We start from the raw sequence: 14377 nt of genomic DNA, 5'->3' as shown, positions 1-14377 counted from the left end.
CAATACAGTTTTGTGTTGCCTTTCCCCTAGTACTCATAACTGCTGAGCTGAGTTAAAATGTTGGTTGATATTTGGGTTTAAACTGAGTTCCAGTTGTGCTTGGACAGTATAGATGAAGTATAATGTAGGGATTCTGCAAGTGACTGCTAGGAAGTTAAAGATGTAGGATCGGTATATTAGAAAATGATAAAATTCAAGATTTGTAATACTAGAGTAGATGAGCTAAAATATGGGGGTCGGTGGTCAGAGTTTAGGATGTTTAAAGTTTACTTTCTGACATGATGCTGTTAATTGATAATGAAAAAATCAAATATGTAACAAGATGAGTTGTTAGAATGGATGGGTGTGAGAAAAAACAAATTTGGAAATGAGGTAGTTAAGATTATAATGGGAATAGACTAGAACAATGCTGTCCAATAGAAAGATTATTTAAGTCACATATATAGTCACACATATATTTAAAATTCTTAGTAGCTACATTATAGAAAGGAAAGAGACAGACAAAATTCACTTTAAGAGGGGCGCCTGGGTGGCTTGGTTGGTGAAGCGACTACCTTCATTCATCTCAGGTCATGATCCCGGAGTCCTGGGATCGAGTCCCACATCGGGCTCCTGGCTCATCGGGGAGACTGCTTCTCCCTCTGAGCCTTTCCCCTCTCATGCTATTTCTCACTCTCTCTCTCTCAAATAAATAACAATCTTTAAAAAAGTTTAAAAATTCACTTTAACAATGTATTTTATTTAACCCAATATATAAAAAATGTTATAATTTTTACATTTAATTAATGTAACATTTTAATGAGATTTATGTTTTGGTTATGTATAGATTTGCATAGTAAATTTTTGAAACGTTAAGATTTTACATTTTCCACATACTTTAATTCAAACTAGCCACATTTCAAGTTGTTAACATCTATTTGAGGCTGGCAGCTAATATATTGGACAACAAATAGCTAAAAATTAATAATAACACTGAAATACCTAGGAAAAGCCAAATCTAGAAATGAAATACTACATTTTTCATGAACAATAAATGAAATCACAAGGGAAATTAAGAAATATTTTGAATTGAATGATACTGAAAATATAAATATTAAAATTTGTGAAATAAATTGAAGAAGACAAACAAGTGGAAAGATATCCCATATTCATGAGTTAGACAAATTATTGTTAAAATGTCCATATTATTTAAAGCCACCTATAGAATCAAAGCAATTTCTATCAAAATTCCAATAGCATGTTTTTGCAGACATAGAAAAAGCAATCCTAAATTTCATATGGAGGGGCACCTGGGTGGCTTAGTCAGTTAAACGTCTGCCTTCAGCTCAGGTCATGATCCCAGAGTCCTGGGATCAAGTCCCACATTGGGCTCCCTGCTCTACAAGGAGCCTGCTTCCCTTCTGCGTCTCTCTGTCTCTCAAGAATAAATAAATTAAAAAAAATTCATACAGATACACAAACACCCTAAATAGCCAAAACAATTCTGAGAAAGAAGAACAAAGCTGAAGACATCACAATTCTTGATTTCAAGCTGCTCTATAAAGCTATAGTAATCAAAACAGTATGGTACTGACATAAAAACAAAACCATAGCTAATGGAACAGAATTAAGAGCTCAGAAATAAATCCATTCATATATGATCAACTAATATTTGACAAGGGAGTCAAAAATACTCAGTGAAGTAAAAGGCAGTCTCTTCAGTAAATGCTGCTGGGAAAAGTGGATATTCATATGTAAAAGAATGAAACTAGACCCCTATATTACACCACTCACAAAAGTTAATTGGAAATGGATTAAAGACTTAAATGTAAGACCAGAAACCATAAAACTCTTAGAAGAAAACACAGGAAGAAAACTCCTTGGCATGGCTCCCGATAATGATTATTTGGATAGAACATCTAAAGTACAAGCAGCAAAATAAAAAATCAACAATTGGAACTACATCAAACAAAAACTTCCATGCAGTAAAAAAATAAAATAAAATAAAAAGCAACTTACAGAATAGAAATTATTTTCAAATTCTATACCTCATAAGGGGTTAATATCCAAAATATATAAAGAACTCATACACTTCAATAGGAAAAAAAAAAGTAATCCACTTAAAAAAATAGGCAAAGGACCTGAATAGACATTTTCCCGAATAAGATATTCAAGTGGCCAACAGGTACATGAAAAGGTGTTCAATATTGCTAAATCATAAGGGAAATGCAAATCAAAACCATGCTATTATACTAATACACATCTGCTAGAATGGCTACCATCAAAAAGAAGAGATAAATACTGGCAAGAAAATGAGGGAAAGAGAATCCTTTTGCACTGTTAGTGGGAATTCAGATTGGTGCAGCCACTATGGAAAACAGTGTGGAGGTTCCTCAAAAAATTAAAAATACAGATGTAGTGAAAAGAAGAGGCACATGCACCCCAATGTTCATAACAACAACGTCCACAATAGCCAAACTATGGAAGGAACCGAGATGCCCTTCAACGGATGAATGGATAAAGAAGATGTGGTTCATATATACAATGGAATATTACTCAGCCATCAGAAAGGATGAATACCCACCATTTGCATCGACATGGATGGAACTGGAGGGGATTATGCTAAGTGAAATAAGTCAAGCAGAGAGAGACAATTATCATATGGTTTCACTCATATGTGGAACATAGGAATGGCATGGAGGACCACAGGGGAAGGGAGGGAAAACTGAATGGGAGGAGATCAGAGAGGGAGACAAACCATGAGAGACTCTGGACTCTGGGAAACAAACTGAGGGTTACAGAAGGGAGAAGGGTGGGGGGATGGGGTAACCCGGTGATGGATATTAAGGAGGGCACATGTGGTGATGAGAACTGGGTGTTATAAGCAATTAATGAATCATTGAACACTACATCAAAAACTAATGATGTACTATATATTGGCTAATTGAACATAATAATAACTTTTTAAAAAAATTATACTTCCAGAAAAAAAGAAAAAATATTAAAAGTAGAACTACCATACGATCCAGCAATTCTGCTTCTAGGTATGTAGCTGAAGGAAACAAATCGCTATATTGAAGAGATATCTGTACCCTCATGTTCATTGTAGCATTATTCACAATAGTCAAGACATGGATATAATTTGTGTCCATCAACAGATGAGTGGATAAAGGAAATGTGGGAAATATATACATAATGAAATATTATATAGCTGTAAAAGGAAATCCTGCCATTTGTGACAACATGGATGGACCCTGAAGGCATTATGCTAAAGGAAATAAGTCAAACAGAGAAAGACAAACTATATAATCTCATTTGTATGTGGAATCTAAAAAAACAAAATAAAAAACAAACTTAACCAAAAAAAGATTAGATTTGTAGTTACCAGAGGTGGGGGGATTGGATGAAGATTGTCAAAAGGTACAAACTTCCAGTTGCAAGATTAATAACTTCTGGGAATATAATGTGCATCATAATGACTATAGTTAAAACTGCTGTATGGTATATTTGAAAGCTCCTACGAGAGTAGATCCTAAAAGTTCTCATTTCAAGGAAAAAATTTATATGAGGAGATGCTCACTAAATTTATTACAGTAATCATTTTGCAATATATGCATGTTAAGTTATTATTCAGTACACCTTAAACTTATACAGAACTGTATGTCAGTTATATCTCAATAAAACTGAAAAAAAGTTATATTTCAATAAAACTGAAAAGAAAAAAGGTATGCAGAAGGGCTGCATACCTTCTGGAGACTACAAGAGAATAGATTCCTTGCCTTTTTAGCTTCTACAAACTCCCTGCATTCCTTGGCATTGATCCCTTCCAGCAATGGCATTTCTCTAACCTCTGCTGCTATGATTTCTTTCTCTGATTCTGACTCTTACCTTTCACTTTTAAGGACTCGTAATGATTGCATTCTGCCCACCAAGGTAATCCAGGAGAATATTCCTATCTCAAGATCCTTAACTTAATTACATCTTCAAAGTCTCTTTTGTCATTTAATTTTGGGGATTAAGATGTGGACATCTTTGGGGAGGCATTAGTCTACCTACCACATCAATGCTCAAACATAAGAAACGAGGGGAGAAGGAGCAAAATAAACCGACAGTAAGCATAAATAAATAAATAACAAAGATGATAGCAGAAATTCAGTTGAGGCAATTAACAATTCCTTCAAATGAACAACAAAATTGACAAACCTCTAGCTAGACTGATCAATAAAATTAAGAGAGAACAAATTCATCAATATCAGGAATAAAAATAGGGATTTTCATCACAGATCCTACTGATGTTAAAATGATAACAGAAAAAAAATTCTAACTGCTTAGATGAATTGAACATTTCCTAAAAGTACAACTTACTAAGGAAAAAGAAAGGAAAAATTTGAATGTATCTATTAAAAAACAGTGAACATTGTTGTTAAAAAAATACAAAACCTTTCCTTACAATGATAATCCAGGCCTGCACAACTTACTATATCACTGAATTCTATCAAATATTCAGGGATGAAATAACATCAGTAGTGCTTGTTATTTTTTTAGAAAATAGAAAAAAATGATCTCTGTCTAATAATCTGTTTTAGGAGGCTAACATAACATTAACACCAAAATCTGATAAAAATATAACATGCTAAAAATTTACAGTAATGCAAACAAAATTATACACAGAATAAAGTACAGAAATAAGTAACCAAAATCAAAGTTAAGAATGGGTTGTTTATGTGGCTGGGCTATTTACAGTCATTTTCCTTTTGTATGTTCCCATAAACATCTTCATTTGATTTAAAGAATACTTTATTTAATGGCTACATATAATTTTTTAAGAGAAAACATTACAAGTCTTTTAATAAATTCAGATATTTCACAACAGAAGAACTCACATGGTTGGATAGAACAATAAAACCAACATAACTTGACACAGGGCAGAGATATCTAACATTCGGTAAAAATCTGTTAACTCCTCTATACCTCCCAGCACCCTAATTTATGTGGGAATGACATGATTAGTTTTGGCTAATAAATTCAATCTGAAATGATTTGTGTTACTGAGCCAGTATAAAGCACTCATATGGCCAAGCAGGTCTCAATGTCCTTGCTGTGTTAACATAATACCCACAAGTTGAGATTGTGGCATCACCAGGGATGTGGAGGCCATCCCGATGACTGAGTCTAATACTGAGCTGGCCCATACAGTTCTTCTTCTTTAGTCAAATCAAATACCTGAACAGAGTCTCTGGTTCCTCCCTCTACTTCTGAACTTGGATAGAGCACCACACTGCCGGACATTGGGTCTGGTTTCCTTAGAGTTTGCGCAAAAGGCCAGGAGAATGACCTTCAAGCAATGGAATTTAGGAGGTAGGATAGAGCGAGCATAGTAATCCACCAACTTTTCTCTCATTAAGTATTCCTAACTTCAGTTTCCCAATACTGTTGGTCTGGAGTTGTCACCTATGACCAAACAATATTTTGTATCTATTTAGGCCTTGTCATGAAGTGATGCTCAGCATGGAAATGCATCGTAATTCACTTCTTACTCTTCTCTGCCTCCCATGCTTTTTCCATCGCTCTGCCTGCCCTGGGATTGTACCTTACAAATAATTCTTTAGCAAGTAATTCTTAAAGCAGGCTTTTTTTTCCCTAGTAAAACAGAGATAAGGTTACTGACACTGAAAATGTTCTAGAAATATACTTTCAGATAGGATTTTTGAGTTGTATTGTGCAGGATGGCAATACGGTGATATTCTGGTGGTGACTGGGGTAGTAATAACCCCTGTCAGGCAGGAGCATCACACTTATTTAAACTTTCCTCTGTTGCTATTTGGAATGAAGCTCAAGTGGAAGGCAAGGATTAGGAGATAAAATTACACAGTTTTTAATCTGGTGGGATCCAAGGAGGTTACATGCGTTTGGGACAGAAAATCTGATTAATGGGACTAAAGACAATAAAGAAAAGGTTAGACTCGAAGCAATTTATTGCTAACTGACATTATGATCTGAAACCCAGAAGATATCAATAGAACCTTTGAAAATAACTTTTATCTTGTGTAGTCATAAGGTAGTCATAAGGCAGACATAAGTCATAAGTGCTGAGAATCAGAAAAGAATCTACCAAAAATATTAAAGAGGTGAAAAGGTAAATAAATGCATAGTCTTGACATACTTCCTACGTTAAAGTAAGGACATTGATAGGAAAATAATGGGACACCAATACCTGGAATTAAGACAATTTTGAGAATTTTGAAGCCTCACACTTTACCGAGGCAGTAAAGAAACAACCTCTTTCTTTTCATAAGAGAATATTTTATCTTTGTTGAAGAATATGGAATAATCTTACCTAAAGGAGGTACCTCAAAAGTTGAGGTGTAATATTTTTAAGAAAAACTCCCACCACCTGTCGATGCATCCAAGTTGAAACTAGCATTCATTCTAGCGGAAAAGAATCATGTCACAGGAAAAAAAATAACCTAAATGCATATATATTTGGGATATATATACATATGATGCAACAATGGATGATGAAGTAATATAAACCTGAAGAGGAGAGATTTCACTGAACAAAGGAGCACTTATCTATAACTTGACATTTGATGTTTTTTCAAGTACACTTGGTGCTTGAAGCTGATCTAATATTTTGAGATGGCTTTTTAAAACCTGAATTTAACGATGGTCTACAGGAGATATTCTTAAACTTTTGTATGCATAAGAATTATTTGGAGGTCTTATTAAAACACAAATTACTGGGACTTCTTCCCAGAGGTTCTGATTCAGTACACATGGATTGGGGCCAAAAATATGCATTTCTAACAGGACCCAGATTTTGCTGGTGCTGCTTGTTGTGGCACCATATTTTGAAAACAACAGGCCTACAGTAAAAAAGAACATAGATACTAGAAATTCCTTGGAAATTTTTGTGAAAACTTCCTGGAAATTCCCAGAAGATCCATTCTATTTGAATGGGCTGATTATATATGACGTGAGAAACCACCCCCTGAAGATGATCCCCAAGAGACCCTACAGGACAACTTCTTTAATAAAAAAGTAAGAAACATGCCAGTGATTGAAGCTCCAGAATATTTGAGAAGCTTATTAGCCCTTACTAGCAGCCAGGGTTGAGATTAAGAATGCTGCTATGGAAAGTGAGCTCTTCAGTCTCTACAATGATGCAATCCTGGAAAACACAGAGGCAGAGTAGCCATACTTAAGCATTAAAGTCAGAGGGGACATAATTCCACTTATAAGCAATATAAGAGTAGTAATCAGAATGCCATCTGATGACTGAGAGCTCTATGGTAGATGCACTTTGTTGGGCATTTAGCTGTGCTCATTCTGAAATGTCCATCCACATATATCTTCCATGGACTTTCTTTGCTACCAGCTTCCCAATCTTGTTACCTCTAAGGCTTTGGACATCGAGGCAAACTATTACTAATCTCTTATGAATTGGTGGAGATCTGTATTGATGGCCATTTCTTACTTCAAACTAAGTAGACACCCTCGGGTACCAAAGTGGAAGTAGTGTTCATCCTCATAATTTTTTCAGATGTATCTCTGAGTGGGGCTCTAATGCTTAAACTGTCCAACCTGTTCAGATTATGCAGCATATAATGTATAGTAGTCTATAATCCACACTTAAATTTCTTCCACCTTAGTCATCTAGTCATAAGGAGCTTCCTCGGATTCTGTAAGCATGGATTGAAAGAGAAGAGGCAAAACGATAGGGATAAATGTTAAAAGAGTCCGAGCCATCTGCTCATCCAACTTACTTTCACTTCTGGGTTTGCCTGAACACATTCTCTAACAAATCATTTTCATTTAATGATACATTACTGCTGCACATGCTCCACTTTTATGGCAGGTTCAATCAGACAGTGCTCAATTCATGATGGGAAGCTTAGGCCTCGTGATTATTAGATCTTTTATGGTTAGACATTGTCTCTACTTAAGTCCATTAGCAAGCCAGAGTTATTTGTCAAAAGAGTAGATGCCTGCAGAATAAGGAAGATGTACCAGAGTTCTGTGCTATGACTGCAAACTGATCTTTCCAGAGGCTTCATACAACACTGATGCTTCTATTCTACTAGGTCGTAAGGCTCAGGTACTAGAGCAGTTATGCTGCAGGCTAGATTTGCTACAGAGGTGTCTCTTGCTCTGACCCCTAGAAACTGGCAGCCTTAAAGGTGAATTTGTGGATGGGATAATATAGTCCACACAACTATGGTATATTTAGCCTCTCAGATCCAAAAAGACCTAAAATTATCGTTGTTCCTTTTTCAGGGTAAGTGACGTCAGGCTCAAAAGCTTGTCTCTGGTGCGTTTATCTGAATATGCTCAAAATCATAGAACTCCCAGAAACTTTATTGAGGTGAAAATGCTCTTGCTTTCTTTCAGGTTTATATCCCACTGTCTATTGCATACATCTCTTATTAAAACATTTAAAGCACTTGCTATTTTCTGTTCAAGTCAGCATAATATCATTAATATAGTGGGTTAGGATGATGCTTTGTGAAATTTCAAGATTATAGAGATCTCTCTGGAAACAATTTCTGCCTTAGACCAAAATGGAGTAACATTAATCTTATTTACCCTCTCAAAATAAACAGCTAAACTCCCAAAAGATAGAAGTGTCTGTTTTCAGATGTTAGGTATCAGGCAGCCCAGTCAGGGCCCCCTGAAGAAAAGAAACAAATGACTGAGTTCTGCAATTGCCACAAATTACAGCTGGGAGAGAATTTTCTGGGTGTAGCAAAGAAAAGCAGAACCCAGTCAAAGCACATCAGTAGTCTTGAGTTGAGTATATGGAATTAGAATCCATGGGAGTTCAAGGAACATAGAGTTTGCGGAACAGAGTGTCAGAGAGTAGAGGTGTGCACTCTAAGGGAGCTCCAATGCCCTGTTACTCCATTGTGGCTGGAAGAAATTTGGTGATGGATGATTTTTTTTATCTATACAACTATTTTTGAGCTTTATGCTGGGATATAGTGAATGTTCTTGGGAACAGTTTGACCCCTTAACAGATTATTAGGTAGAAACAGAACAGCCTTAATCTGGGGCTTATTCTTTCTCCTTCATATCAACCAAAACCTGGTGAAATATATGAAAGAATACATTGAACTTCATGAGAAGGACAGTGACCCTTGAGAGACAAGAAACAAATGCTGTAAGCACAAAATTGCCCAAGCTTACTGTTTGAAGAAATACAGGTTTAGGAGTAATCCCTGTGTCCTCCACCAGTTAGAATGAAAAACTTCATTATTCATGGAATATTGGGTAAAGTACTCAAAAAGAATTTTGCCTCAGTAGAGAAGAAAATTATTCCTTGAGTACTGCACTAATCTCACCTAACAGAGACTCATATTAGTCCATTTCAAATCCTTGGGCAAAAAGCCATTCACATGAATTTTATAGAATCATTTAAAACTTCCTTTTTTCCTATTTCTAATGAATATGCAAATATGGTCATAGTTGATACATCATTTTCTTTTGACATTATAAAACCTTTCTTTCCACAACTCAAAATAGGACTTCTTGCTGAAACAACTTATTTACTTATTATACAAATCTCTGAGAAAAAGCATGTTTTCAGTTCAAGCATTATCTAACTTTCATATATATTAAAGAAGATTACTGTTTTCAGCTACAGTTTAGTATATCTAATCATTGTAATTAGGTTATGCTGTTTATTTGGATAATGAGCCCAATATTTTTACTGATGATACCTGAATATTGAATTAAACTGCTCTATCAAAATTTGTTAAAACTCAACTGCACTGTACCATGGCGTTTGAAATCTACTGCCAAAGATTGCATGCAGTCAATTAAAAAAATGATATATTTAACTTATTATTGAAAACAAAGTATCTTCTCTTTGAAATTTTCATAGCATTTAATTAAATTTGTATGTACATTCATTTGACTTATTTTCCATTTATTTTCTAGAACTAACTGATAATATTTGTCTTGAGAGTATTATTTTATATTCTGTGTCTGTGAAAAAATATATTTTCAGTGAATACAACAAATTTTTCTGTATGGTAAGGAACCATTGCTTTCTTTAAATTCTCACATTATTTATTATACCAAGATTGCATTCATTTTGATACTCTTAAATAACTACATATAGCACATGGTTAAATTAACTCTTTGGGGATACACTCAGTTGTTTTCCATTGCAGTGAGTTCCTATTATTTAAGTCATTGCATTAGGTACTACAAAGACTCAACTACAAAATCTATGGCATGCTCACTGTCGTAGAGGAAGTTGAGTAAGGATGATGAAAGTAACATTGATGACTACAAAAGAAGATAAAATACTACAGGAAAGGGGGCGCCTGGGTGGCTCAGATGGTTAAGCGTCTGCCTTCAGCTCAGGTCATGATCCCAGAATCCTGGGCTCCCTGCTCTTTGGGAGCCTGCTTCTCCCTCTGCTTCTCTCTCTCTCTCTCTGTCTCTCATGAATAAATAAATAAAATCTTTAAAAAAATACTACAGGAAAGTTATTAATAATATAGGAAGATAGCATGGAGCTGTAATTCATATAGATAGGGGATTAAGAGATAGCTTCCTAAAGTCGGCTGCATCATTTTGGAGTCTCAAGAGCTGAGGAGTATGGGGCAAAATTTCATTTCTGGGGTGCCTGGGTGTCTCAGTCTGTTGAGCATCCAACTTCTTGATTTCGGCTCAGCTCATGATCTCAGGGTCGTGGAATCAAACCCCATGTCAGGCTCTGTACTCAGCGGGGAATCTGCTTGAGAATCTCTCCCTCTCTCTCTGCCCCACCTTCTCCTCTCAAATAAATAAATAAATAAATAAATAAATAAATAAATAAATTTTTTTACAACAAAATTTTCATTTCTATCAAACTTAAAGCTCAGTGGTAGGATGTTAGGTCATGAGATAGGTGGAGATGGTATCCAAGAACAATAAAGGCTCAGCTCAGAGTGAGAAAGGTGTTCACACAGAGTTTTGATCCACAGAGAGATTGCAAAGCCAATAAGCTTCTGAGAAGGTTAGTCTATACCAGAGAACAGAACCTGGATGGGGAGAAGGTGTCTTTTCCCTGGTATTGCAACCCAATGTGGGATGTGAGTTTGACTAGGGACAGAAGATCATTTGTGTAGAGGAGAAGGGCCCCAGTGGAGGTAGGAGATTTTTTACATATGGAGAATTGATTAAATGAGAAAACATATTAAATCAATGTGAGCAAGATGCCTCACTGCCCGAGACAGTAGTTAGAAACAGGGAAAATAAAATGTACTCTGTGGTGCTGGACTAGAGTTAGAGATCTGTATGAACTTGTGGTTTTTCAATTGACAAGTAGATATACTGATTGATAAATAGATAAAGAGATGGATAAATAAATATAGACCTAGATGTACATATTTATTACAGTATTATATACAAGAATTGCCTAGTTCTCTCTAACAAGATGGTCTAGAAGCAGCAGCCCTTTAAATGTAATAAGCATACCAGCATACCTAGCACATAACTCTTGCCTTCTATGACATTCTTCACTAAATAAATGAGGACACCTTGGAGTAATGTCTGATCTGAGGTCTGGACAATGAAAGTACAAAATGAGTCTAAAGCATATTGATCTTCCAGAAAGTGAGAAAGTGTTCCCAAAAAAAAAAAATGCTCAAAGAATGATACCGTATCAAAAGGACACAGAAACCAGTTACCGTTGGTCAAATCTATGACAATTTAAGCTAAAACATAAATAGCCATCTTAAAAAGTTATAACTCATTGCATAAAATATAAAGACATAAATGTATTCTGATCTAAATAATGAACAAATTTAAGTTTAATAAGAGACAAAATATTATACAACTACATGGTCTTTCCACAAAATAATTGATCACAAAAGGGAAATAAAAATAACTCCATAATGGAAAAAGTATGTCAGTCTCCATCTTAATAAAGTAATTAAAGTGAACTTCATCAGTACTGGGACAAATTGAAACTGTTCACCATCTGTTGGCATGCAGTTGAGTACCCAGCATAACTGCTGTGATATTCCTGCCAAGTATATACACCCTGAATCAAATTGGAAGAAAATATCAAATACACTTAAACTGATTAGCATTCTACAAAATAAATGGCCTATACACTTAAAAAGGTTATGACAGTCAAAGAAAGAATAGGACCCTATTACCTTTGTACTCTTTGTTTAATTATGTTATATTATAGCTGAGAATGTTCTAAATAGTCTCTCTATATTGTCTCTTCCTTCTAAAATTCATAATTTTATGAAATCAATCTGGCAAAAGCATGGCTTTTTTCATGCTAATAGGATAAATCTAAAATTTCAGCATCATTATATACCATCCTGGTCTGGAATCTTGCTCCACTACCTTCTCTAGCTTCTACTTCTTACTTATAAGAAAATTAAATCAAATCAAATTACTTTATGATTATCAAATAGAACTCTATTTCATTTCATTCAGTTTTTTTTCTGTGAAAATATTCTTCAGGTCTACCTCATCTTTTATCTTCTTTATGAAATTTTTTTGATTCCTTAGATGAATATAGCTTCTTATTTCTGCAAACTCATATTGATTATATTTAAATAAGTCAACCCTGTGTTTTTGATATGTGTAAACAAGTATTTTCCCCAATTTTATGTATATTCCTTATTAGTAGAAATTCTATTTTATCTTCCACACTAATTAACAAAAATTAGGTGCTCAAGAAATTATTGAAATTGTGAATTACTGCTGTTCACATACTTGATTGAAAAAAGTCGTTGAGCATGTAAACCTAGCTAAATATGAAACTGACATATGATACTTTATATAAAGAGACCCCTGCTATTTGGATAAACACTGGTAATTTTCCTTATATTTTAAAACACAAAGCTAAGTGAGAATTTTTTTTTTTTTTTTTTAGTAAACTCCACGCCCAGCATGGAGCCCAGCACAGGGCTTGAACTCACAACCCTGAGATCAAGACCTGAGTTGAGATCAAGAGTTGGAAGCTCAACTGACTGAACCATCCATGTACCCTGAGAATTTTATTTAATAATTAATTTCAAAGTTGGATTTACTTGTTCCATGCCTTCTAGCACCGAAGAGTTAATACCCTATGCTATTCTTTCAAGGTGTAATAAATGCAATAGGTTATCAGTGAGTTCTGCATGACTAGAATCATGAGTGATGCAGTAAAAGAAAGGGCTGAACTTTATGTCTTCACATTTTATCTTTGGAAGTTGCTGAGATAGGGAAATCAGAATAGACTCTAGAAGCCTCAAAATCCATCTCCTAATGAATAAATGTTATCTTCCTTATAAATCCATAGACCTCTATATTAATATGCCTCCATTTATCACTTCAGTGTCAATGTCATTCAGTCATTCATTCAATAAATATTTATTGAGCACTACCAGGTCATGGTACTGTTCTAGGTCCTGAGGATATAGTGGTGAAGAAAAAGGACACCTACTCTGCCATCATTGAGTTTATATTCTATAATGGGAGAAAGGCATTGATCAAATGAAAAAAATAGTATAATTAGGTGATAGATGTATGAAGAAAAACTAAAGCAGATTCTACAGTTACAAAATACATATTTTTTAAACTAAGATAATTGTGAAAGTCTCTATGGTAAGGAGATGTTTGAGATAAGATCTGAATGAACTGAGAGGGAGTGTGCTATGTGAACATACAAGGGAAGAAATAACCACTCTTTTCCTTGTTTAAACAACTGTCTTCATTACCACTCTTTCATACTCTGTCATCATTTGCCCTTGATATTGCAGGTATCTTGAACTACTGCAACGTATGTTAACATGAGACTTTATGCTTCTCGGCTTTTAAGTGGGATATTTCGCTTTCGTGCATACCCATTCAACTCCCAGTTTTACCAAAATTCTAATATCCAGCCTTAAACACACACACCCATGCAACTAACATATAAACAAAAAATAAGCAGTATAGGGGTCCCACTGCAGTCAGTACCATACCAAGATTACCATTATCTTGACTTCCTACACCATAAATTAGTTTTGCATGTTGTTAAACTTAAATGAATGGAATCATACAGCATCACTCTATTGTGCCTGTATTTTTTTAAGCTAAATATTATATGTTCTGATTTGTCTGTGTTACTGTGTGGTGTTAGTGTATAGCTTATATACTCTTATGGTTATTTGTCCCACATATGAATTTTTAAATAGGATTTTTACATCGAAGATTTCATGCTCATGAGAAAGAATATATCATGATTATTTTTTCTTGTCTCTTTTTGTGTCTCCTTTTGTCGCATTTTACTATTAGGCTTCCTGTTAGGCTTAAAACAGCCTTTTAAAATAATGTTGAGTAACTTCTTTTCTTTTTCTATTCTCCAGAACACTATAGCATGAGTATCTGCTGGGTTGGAATGGTGACTGGCTAATAGAAG

This window comes from Eumetopias jubatus, unplaced genomic scaffold, assembly GCF_037043125.1.
Source record: "Eumetopias jubatus isolate StellerSeaLion01/CBP00866 unplaced genomic scaffold, mEumJub1_p1.0 scaffold_7, whole genome shotgun sequence".
Taxonomy (NCBI): Eukaryota; Metazoa; Chordata; class Mammalia; order Carnivora; family Otariidae; genus Eumetopias; species Eumetopias jubatus.
This window is presented reverse-complemented; position numbering follows the sequence as displayed.